At 42.1% G+C, this 10,198-nt stretch overlaps 1 long non-coding RNA gene across 1 annotated transcript in view; it reads right to left on the reverse strand.

Moving 5' to 3' along the window:
* The window catches only part of LOC140631136 (uncharacterized), a 214,310-nt gene that overhangs the window by 88,273 nt on the left and 115,839 nt on the right, over positions 1-10,198 (reverse strand). The gene's annotated exons all lie outside the window — the stretch shown is intronic.

Raw genomic sequence — 10,198 nt, forward strand, 5'->3', positions numbered from 1 at the left:
ACTATGTGTATAGATATTTTTTCTTTTTTTAAGATTTTATTTATTTATTCATGAGAGACACAGAGAGAGAGAGAGAGAGGCAGAGACACAGACAGAGGGAGAAGCAGGCTCCCTGCAGGGAGCCTGATGTGGAACTCAATCCCAGAACCCCAGGATCACCACCTGAGCCAAAGGAAGATGCTCAACCACTGACCCACCCAGGCGCCCCAGATATTTCCTAAGTTGGCCTTGCTATGGTATGGATATTTGTCTTTTTAAGTTCAGTGATGTATCCTGCACACTAAAAATATAACTGGGAATACAGTAAGTTGAATATAGTATTTGCTTGAATTGAAGAAGTAAATGAATGGTTGACACTCAGTATTTGTCAAATAAATGAAGATTCAAGACTTGTCGGTTTATCCAAGCTACCCTATGAATAGATTCCATTTATTATATGCCTCCTGTAGACTAGGCCAAGAGACATAAGTGATGTTATTGCATTATTACTCAAATCCTCTGAGATAGATAATCAAATCTCCTCTTACAGATGAAGATATACAGGCTCAGAGAAATTAGATAATTAGTCAAAGATCACACCACTGCCCAGTGTCAGAGGCAGGATTTGAATTCTGTTCCGTATAACTCCAAAACCTGGAGGGGGAGGTGAGGAGAGAGTCCTTCCAACCCACTATACTTTTCAATGTGCTTACACAGGTAAGCCACCTAGAAACATGCAGTTTCTATCAATGAAGTACTGTCCCATATGAAATAGGTAAGTCCTAGTCATTCCTTGTTTATATTATTTCCCCATTAGACTCAGGTTAGACTCAAAAGCATTCCATTACCTGAGATGAGGTGGGCTACTCCCTCTCCCATTCTGGAATCAGGAAGCAATGCCTGTTGCTGAACCAAGTCTGGTAATTTGCATTTCTAATCATTCAGGAATTTAATTAGTATCATGGCCTTAATCAGGTGCACTGCAAATACAGCTGATGTCACCAGAGCTTAATTAGTTTGAAGGAGAAAAAAGGTTTTACAATCTGAATATGTCTCCACCGGTATAAAGGTGAAGGGTCTCAGGGGTTCGCAGAAGAGGAAAGAAGCCAACTTAAATCTAGATTCTGTGATTAAACACTTTTATTTTAAAACATTACCTGGGAAATATTTTTAAAACTGTAATATCACTAAAAATTTTTTTTGAAGTTAACAGAATGCCAATTTCAACCATTTGTGTAGGTCTGTTGAGGTATAATTTACACATCACAGCATTCATCCATTATAACTGTACAATTCAATGATTTGTAAATGTACAGAACTGGGCAACTCCAACCCCAATCCAGTCTTAAAACATTCAACTCACTTCCCAAATTTCCTCAAACTTGTCTGTATTCAGTGTCTGCTCCTACCTCCCTCCTCAACCCCAGGCACTGCCAATCTGCCTTTTTCTATCTATAAATTTACCTTTTCTAGATATTTCACATAAATGAAATCATGCAATATGAATACTTTTGTGTCTGTCTTCTTTCACTTAGCATGCTCCTGAGGTTCATCTGTGTTGTAATATGTACCAATATTCCATTTCTCTGTATTGTTGATCAGTACTTCATTGTATGGATACACCCCATTTTGTCTATCCATTCACCAATTCATGGGCATTTGAGTGGTTTCCACGTTTTGGCTATTCTACATAATGCTACTGTGAATATTCATGCATAAGCCTATAGATAGCCATTTCGCTTAGGGAAATTCCTAGGAGCAAAATTGAATAAAGTCATATACTAAGTTTTCATATAACATGTTAAGAACCTACCACACTGCTTTCCAAAGTGGCTGTTCCATTTTATATTCCCACCTGCAATCCAAGAAAGAAACCACTGGTTTTGAAATTGCCTTAGATGGTAGAATGGCAACTCTTCAACTTTTTATGTTTGATCTTTGAACCGTCACCTTGGGAAAAAAAAAAAAAAAACCTGGGAAATACCCAAATCAACTGTAGACAGAGAGAAGGAATGATGGGAAATTAATTGAAATAAATGAGGTTTAGATAAGAGAAGGGATTTGTAGCAAGCAAGTATTCTCAGGGATAGTATTTTCAGATTTCATTTTCTAGGAAATTAAATCAACCAATTAAATCAAATAACTCTCCAGAAAGATCAGTTACATTTGCCACAGAGATTGCTCATTTACCCAAATTTACCCTGAGATTTATATAACAAAGACATTGGTTTAATTTCCCTCATCCTCCCTTTTTCATCTCCCTGTCCTGGAGGGAAGGAGCATTTTGTGGGCTTCATCAAGTTTTAGTATTTATTAGTCAAACTGGATTGAGCCCACTCATATATGGAAAATGCCAAGTTGTTTCATTTGTCTCATGATCTTCAAAACTCTTGGTAAGATTTACAACACTAAAAGAAAGATGACACCGCCAACTCTTGGCTGCAAATTTAGTTTGGGAATACACTGAGGCTCCCTGTGGTACAGTTCATGGGTTCATTCATTTACTCTGGAAAACATTAATATGTTTCTTCAAATACCAAGAGTAGGCACATGGGCTAGTGCCTTCAAGGGAGTGACAGACATGTCAACAAATACATCAGTGGAGGGGCACGTGGGTGGCTCAATCGGTTGAGTATCTGCCTTAGGCTCAGGTCATGATCCTGGGGTCCTGGGATCGAGTCCCACATTGGGCTCCCTCCTCAGCAGGGAGTCTGCTTCTCCCTCTCCCTCTGTCCTTCCCCACCACTCCTGTTCTTTCTCTCTTTCTCTGTCTCTCTCAAATAAGTAAATAAAATCTTTTAAAACAAAGACAAACAAATGAACCAAATACTGCCGTAGTGTTGCAAGTGCTGTCATCAAAGTAAATACAGATTGAAGGGAGGTGGCAGGTGTCACAAAAATGGGAACATGTTTAGGTAAGCCATCACGGAAGAGGTAATTCTTCAGCTTTTATGTTAAAAGCTTTTATGTTAAAGACCGGTAGGTATTTACCAGAGAGCCAGGAGCAGGTCGAGGAGAGGTCATTCTCTCAAGATGCTAGAACATGAGCAGAGGCACAGCTAAGTGTGTTCAGAGAACTGGGAAAGTCATTGGTGTGGCTGCAGGGTGCAAGCAGCCACTGAAAGGGTGTGGCAGGAGACCAGGCTGGTGAGAGCCTTATCTTTAGAAAAGGGACTAAATTATCCTCTAGAAAATATCCTATTTTAGGATGTTATGAAAGATCTGACACTATAAGACCTGAATTTTATTCAGCTTATATTTATTACAATACAGAGGATAACTAGAAGACCAATTAAGAGACCACTGTAGTAGCCAGGCTGAGCATCTGAACTAAGAAAGCAGCAGTAGAAAGAATAAGGAGGCCTAGGATATGAAGTGTGTCAAGAGGGTAGCATCTAGGGCAGTGGTTTGGTGTGGAGAGCAATCATTTGAGGCCCATGATAAAGTGCAAACTTCTAGATCCCATCTGCATGATTTACAGAACTGGACTTTGGTCTAAGAATCCTTATCTTCATAAGCCCTCTGGGTGATTCTCCTACAGGTTGACTGGGGATACTTCTCCAGAAAGTGTACAGACTAGCCATACAGAAGAACCTTGTGGTAGAACCACTGATTCAAGAGCTACCACGGGAGCCAGGGGGTAGTTCTTGAAGTAAATAGACTGATAAATGTCAGGTGATTTTTGCCACTGGTCTCTGCTAAATTGGCCCCTCACTTTGGTCTGGCTAACTCTGAAAAAGCAAACCGCACTTCAAAGAAAACCAAACTATAATTAGTCACCATAAGCAACTAGATTTAATCAAAGTCTACTGGCTCATGTATAAGATTCCAATGAGGCAAACTCACATTCATCTAAAATGAATTTTATCTAGCTCAACACAAAGTAAATAACTTCAGATTTCTATGAACTAGCTCTTGGTACAAAAACTTTTATTTTGCCTTTGTAGCACTCCCTATCTCTTTGTCTAGTCTATCTATCTATCTATCTATCTATGAGAGGGATCTCAGGGTTCCCTTTCCACCATAAACTCCAAGAGAGTAGAAATTGGGTTTGCCCAAGAGTAGAAATGACTATATTTGTCAAGAATCATTTTGTTCTGGTGTGCCTATAGAAAACAAGCACAAAAGAAATGTTTTGTGTTGATGAAACTGCAAATATGTAGATGTTGTATTTGCATATTGCTATAAGATGCTGAATATATAATTTGTGTATTATGTCAATTTAAGAGAGCGGGGACTGTGATTCATTTTGTTTTGTACAAATATCTTTAAATGCAAAAACACCAGAGTAATAAATTAAACATTTTAATTGTGTTGTGGCACCATATTGGTAAACTTCACTGTTGCATGGTTCAGAGAACTGTGTCAAATAACATCCTTATTAGACTTCCACATTTATGACAAGCCTGATAACACTTGGTTAGTCTACACCTGCTCAGTTTTTTTTTTTATCACGTCCCGCAACCAGAATTATAAAGGCTGAGACTAATAAAGTAGCCTATATTTACCTCATGATTGTTTCACACCAGGATGGTACTGTGATTCACATGAAAGGTTTTATTGATGATCACAGTGACCTTAACTAGTTGACACTATTCTTGGTCCCATTTTACAGAAAAGAAAATCAACACTTCACAAAGTAGACAAAGTCAAGGCCATGTGAAAAGGTAGCTAAGGAGCAGGGGTTTGGCCTTTGGTCTAACTGAGTGGGCTCTTACAGTGATGGCATATTGGTTCTCATGGTTCTTTTTCATAGAAGCGATGGGAGAAGTAGATTTAATGTGATGGAACATGAAGACCAAACCTGGAATGTTTTAAAATCCTACTTGACAGGGGTCTTCTTGGGAATTACCAGCTGGGGGTCTACATCACCTCTCTTTTAGTGGTGTGATAGTCAGTGTTTGGCATGCCATTCTCCATCAAGGAAGAAGCCCTGATTTGTAGCATTTGCACATTTCCATGGTGTAAATCGTCTCACCAACCTACCATTACTAAAGGTAGAGTTGGGATGAGGTTATGTATGCATTGTGTCTGTTCCCTTCCTTTAGTTTCTTGTGGGCTCTGCACAAGCTGTGGAGACCTGGGACCACAGAGAAGACATGTGTCCTGTTTTGTGGGAGGACCCACTGTCGGGGAGAGGGTGGTGCTCTGCTCTCTACAACAGAGTGCTGGAATGCAAGTGCCACCAGGCTATTTTTAATTAAAAAGTGATGACAGCTGAATATATTCCCTGACTCTGCAGCTAATAGCTTCCTGACCTAGACCTCACTCGCTAGACCCACTCCTGAAACCAGACGGCATTAGTCCCTGTGGGGCTTCTATTATTGGCTGGCAGTCTCAACAGATGCAGGTCTAACCAAATCCATGTCTAATCTGAGCATGCAAATGGGGAGATAAAAGGGAAAATGCTTGAGTGCTGAATCACAATCCACAGAGGGAGAAGTGGGTATCAGCAGCTGTCCGGGAGGACACCAGAGGTCATTGTCATGGAGTTCCACAGCAGCTCAAGAAATTCTGTCCACCGTCATTTAGAGCTGTTACCTTTTATCTATTCAAGTCTCACATTAAAAATAGGATTGGCAGTCCTGTTACGAGGGCTGCCTGGGTGTGTGTGGGTTAAAGCATGGTTTTTGCAGTCCTACATACCCGAAGCATGTTATCTGCTTCTGATACCACTTAATCCTATCATTATGCCCATTTTACAGCTGAGGAAACTGAGTCACAAGGACATAAGTGGTAGTTCCTGAACCGAAATCAAGGTAGGCCTAATTCCAGGGCCTGAGCCCCTGACCAATATACTTGAGACTGCTCCTCTTTACTGCCATCCACCCTCACACCCTGTTCTCCTGAGGGTTTTCTGGTGCTGTTACCTCAGCCTGGACAGCTGCTCCCTCTCTCTCTAGCTCCACCCCTTAGATTTATTCAAATTATAACTTTTCTTTAAGGTCCTAATCAAGTCCCAACTTTTCCATCATGTTTTCTTGGGGGACTCTAACCCAGGTAGATGTCCTGTTCACATTATACTTACTGGCTGTATAAAACTGGCCTTTATTTTGTCTTGCCTCAGCTGCCCCCTGTTACTTAACTTGTTTGGCTTCTTTTCCAGCCTCAAATGTAAATTGTCATGGGCAGACACCATATGTAGGCCTCATAGTGCTAAGCTCTAGGTAAATGCTCACCTCTTAAAAATTGATTAATGATACTGTGTCCAGAGGTGTATCAGTGGAACGAAGCTGTGAGAGTTCTAGAATTGAAAGGAAGACTTGACATTTTTGAATGCATATACATGGTAAGCCCTAAGCCTAAGTACACATCTGATTTTATTGAAACCTATATGGCTGATAGTGTGCCTTCCATTTTACAGATTTTTTTCTAAATGCCCAGAGAAGTTAGGAAATTTGCTACCACCATATTGCTCAACAGCAACAGAGCTGCAACTTGAATCTAGACCAATCTGACTCCAAAGTCCATAGTGTGCTGCCCTGGAGGTCATCGTGTCCATGCCACTGCCTCTGTGAGAGAAGAGAATACACCTTCCCAAAACTCTGGGAGATGGCTTACTGTACCCAACTCAGAAAGTAATTCCAAAGCCTACTTGGTAATACGTTCCAGGTTCTGCTAACCCTAATATTCAGAAATTTGTGCTTCGTGAAGAAGAAACTTAAGAAGAAACTTAATCCCTTCTTGCTTCCATTTCATGCTGTGTTGCTTTGTGTTGTAGGTAGGAAGGTAGAAAACACCCAGCTATCATTTCCTAGACAAGCATCCTTCTTGGATGGAAAACTCCTCTGACATCCTCTCAGCTTCATCTTCTCTAGAATAAAAGCCACACGCCTTAGGGAGTAAAGACTGTCCTCACGGATGGTCTCTCCCAACCAGACAGAATTACAACCATCAGCAGAGAGAGCCACCAGCAGGACTGGATAATCACGGACAGATGCTCCTGGATCAAAGATTCATGCTGAAACAAGCTGTGAGAGCAAAGAAAGCAAAGTTCATGGAGGAAAGAATGATGCTGAGAACCAACACACCCTCCCAGTTACCTGCCATCAGCATCTACCATCAGAGCCAGTATGTGGGGTGAGAGAGCAGAGAAATGAGGCAAGGAGGTCATGGCAGCTCCTAATTTGGGGAAACCATGGATTGGCAGGCACCCCCCCTGCCCCAGCACTTGGGGAATAAGGGCAGCTGCTCAGGAAACACAAAAACACAGTGGAGACCAGGGGAGAGGAGCCTTTCAAAGGAGAGTGTTAAATGTTTGGAACCCAGTGGCTAAGAGAGACATTGCCAAATGTCAGGCTGAACACAGGCAAGTTTCCTGGGCCCTGGATGTGAAGGCCACAGCCACAGACAATGAAAGGGGAAGCCTGTAAGCAAAATCACATCAAGTCTGGAGCCTGTGCTAGCTGAAGGAGAGCCCTGCTGCATGCAGTCTTATAAGAAGCAGAAGAAATGACAGTCCAGCAGTGGGCCATCCTGCATGCCACACCTCCTGCCCTATCTGCATGTTGGGTCAGGAAAGGACAGTGGTGGACCGACTCCCTGAAAGGGATTGGGACAGTACGTTTCAGAACAAAGCCTGTGCCATCCACCTGCAGAACAAAGTTGGCCCTTAATAAGATATGTGAGTGTGTGTGTGCATGTGTTGGGGGGGGGGGCACAGGGAGGAGTGTTGTTCCTTCATTCCATTAAAAAGGGATTATGGGCTGACTGACCAGGTAAGCAGTGTGATCTGTGAACAGAAACTGGTCCTTTGGAAGCGGGAGTGAGGTTAAACAAAAGCCTTAAGAGACACAATCGGCGACTGTTCACTGCAGCAGGGTGGTAAAGCATGATGTCTGTGTTTGTGCGTGTGTGCAAGGGCGTGTGCAATATTTTCTGCTGTTGCTAAGATGGTTTCCCCCCTCACTGGCCTCTCGCCCAATCAAAAGGTAGCTGCTCCTCATTGGTTGCCTGGCTTTATCGAATGACCATGACGAGCTGGGGTTGAGCCCACCTCATTGGCTTATTCCTATGGCCCATTGTCAGGGGAGAGCAAATCAGACACCTAATCAATATTTTGTGAAGTGGCACTAGACTCCTGGCTAAATTTGCATTAAATTCCTCCCTGTCTGTGCCTTTGCACTCAGATAGCATCATATTAACTTCGGAGGTAGAGAGAGAGGCAAGCAATCAAACACTGTCATCCTTCAGCCATTTTGGATGTATTCCTGAGTCTTGGCAAAAATCTTAGAATGCCAAACATGCAACAGAGGAATTAGTTATAAACAAGATGTAAATCTCCTGAGCAGAAACATAATGCAACTAGGCTAGATTAGTGGGGTCCCTTCTAGATGCAAATTGATTTTCCTCCCTCCCCCCTTCCTGTTTTCCCTCCTTTCCTCTAGTCATTCAACAAATATTTATTGAACACCTACTCTGAGTCAGGTTCTGTAGTGGCCCAGGATACATCACTGTGCCAGGCAAGAAACATTTCCTTTCCGGGTCACTCCATAGCAAAGCAGGGCATGAGAGGGCCAAGGGTCATCACACTCTACAAACTCTCTCGAAAGGAAATGGGGCTCCGATCATCATTCTTGGAATGAGATGGGATTGAAATCCCACAGCTGGAGACACTGAAGCAAAAGTTGGTGTAGTGACCAGCATTTTCCCAGAATTCTACATAAATCTCAGATAAAATGTGGATGCATAGTGATCTTGAGGAAGATAAAAAGATGGGGTGTTAATAAATGTCCTCTCTTTCACAGAGAAAATAGGAGCAACCAGAAGAGAAATTTCACATGGCTTCTACCACCATTTAGCAGCTAACTCATGTCTGTGCCCTTCTCTGTGCTCCTTCCTGCTATAAGGAACAAAAAATTTGTGTTTCCATTAAAACCAACCCTTTTATTTATGTGCTAACCCCATCCCCACTCACCAACTCAAGGATTTCCTATATTCCTCATGTCGTCCTCTTACATCATTGAATTTTCCAGTCTCCCCTATCTTCTAGTCATTTCATTATCATGAAAAGATGTCAGCAATATCCTCTTTTTAAAAAACCAAGATAATAAAGAAAGAATCCTCTTTGTGGATCCAGGCTGGTGTTCAACTAAAACATACCGGTACTACCACACTGAGTGTTAAAAGTACTGAGATATTTCTGGACCTGCTGGGAAGCACCCACTACCCTGAACTTCCCCAGTATCTCCTCTCCCATTTTTTTTTTCAACCTAACCCCTCCCCTAAGACCTCCTGGACATTTCATAATCCAGCAACCAAAGGGTTAAAGTCTGGATCAGCAGGGCCCTCCAAGACCATGCTCCAGACCTATAGGCAGCATCCAGTCTGATTCAGTAGTCCTTGGGCCATATGTAGGGCCCCTGCTTGCACCTTACACTTTTAATGCATTCCCTCTCACCCAACATGACTTTCCTCCCCTTGACAGAAAAAATGTAAGAGAGGTCTGTTCTCAGTCTCCCTGTTTCTTTCTTCTCCTCTTTTGAACACATTCTGATCTGGTCACCATTCCAATGTGTCTTGTACCACAGTTTTTGTCAGGATCATCAATAAACCTTCACTTTGCCAAATCCAAAGGTCAATTCTCAATCCTCATCTTATTTGGCTTATTAGCCATGTTTGACACAGCTGACCACTTCCTCCGTCTCCTTGACACATCTTTACTTTTTTTATCTTTGTCTCCAAGACAGCAATCTCCCAGTTCTCCTTCATCCTATCAGCCTATTCTCCTTTGCTAGTTCCTTCTCATCTTCTTGACCTCTGACATTGCAGTGGTCTAGGACTCACACTTGGGACCTCATCTTCTTTTCTCCCTACTTTCACTCTCTGGCAATCTCTTCCAGTCCCTTGATGCTGAATACCTTCTATACGCCAATGATTGTCAAATTCCTATCTCCTGCTTCATACATTCCTGCTGAAATCTAGATTCAAATAATCCAGTTGTTAACTCTGCATTTTCTTTTGGGTATCTAATAGAAGTCTCAGATTTAAGTCACATAAAATTGTACCCTTGATTTCCCTTCAAGAGTTTTCCCACTGGCTCTGAGTCTCTCAGTCTTCTTCTCAGTAAGTGGCAATATCTTTCTTCTCATTGCTCAATCCCAAATCCTTGGACTCAGGCTTGACTCTTCTCTTTTTCTCATGCTACAATCTACCAGCAAATTCGGTCATGCTACCTTCAAATCAGATCCAGAATGCAATCATTTCTCACCATTTCCCA

This window comes from Canis lupus, chromosome 3, assembly GCF_048164855.1.
Source record: "Canis lupus baileyi chromosome 3, mCanLup2.hap1, whole genome shotgun sequence".
Taxonomy (NCBI): Eukaryota; Metazoa; Chordata; class Mammalia; order Carnivora; family Canidae; genus Canis; species Canis lupus.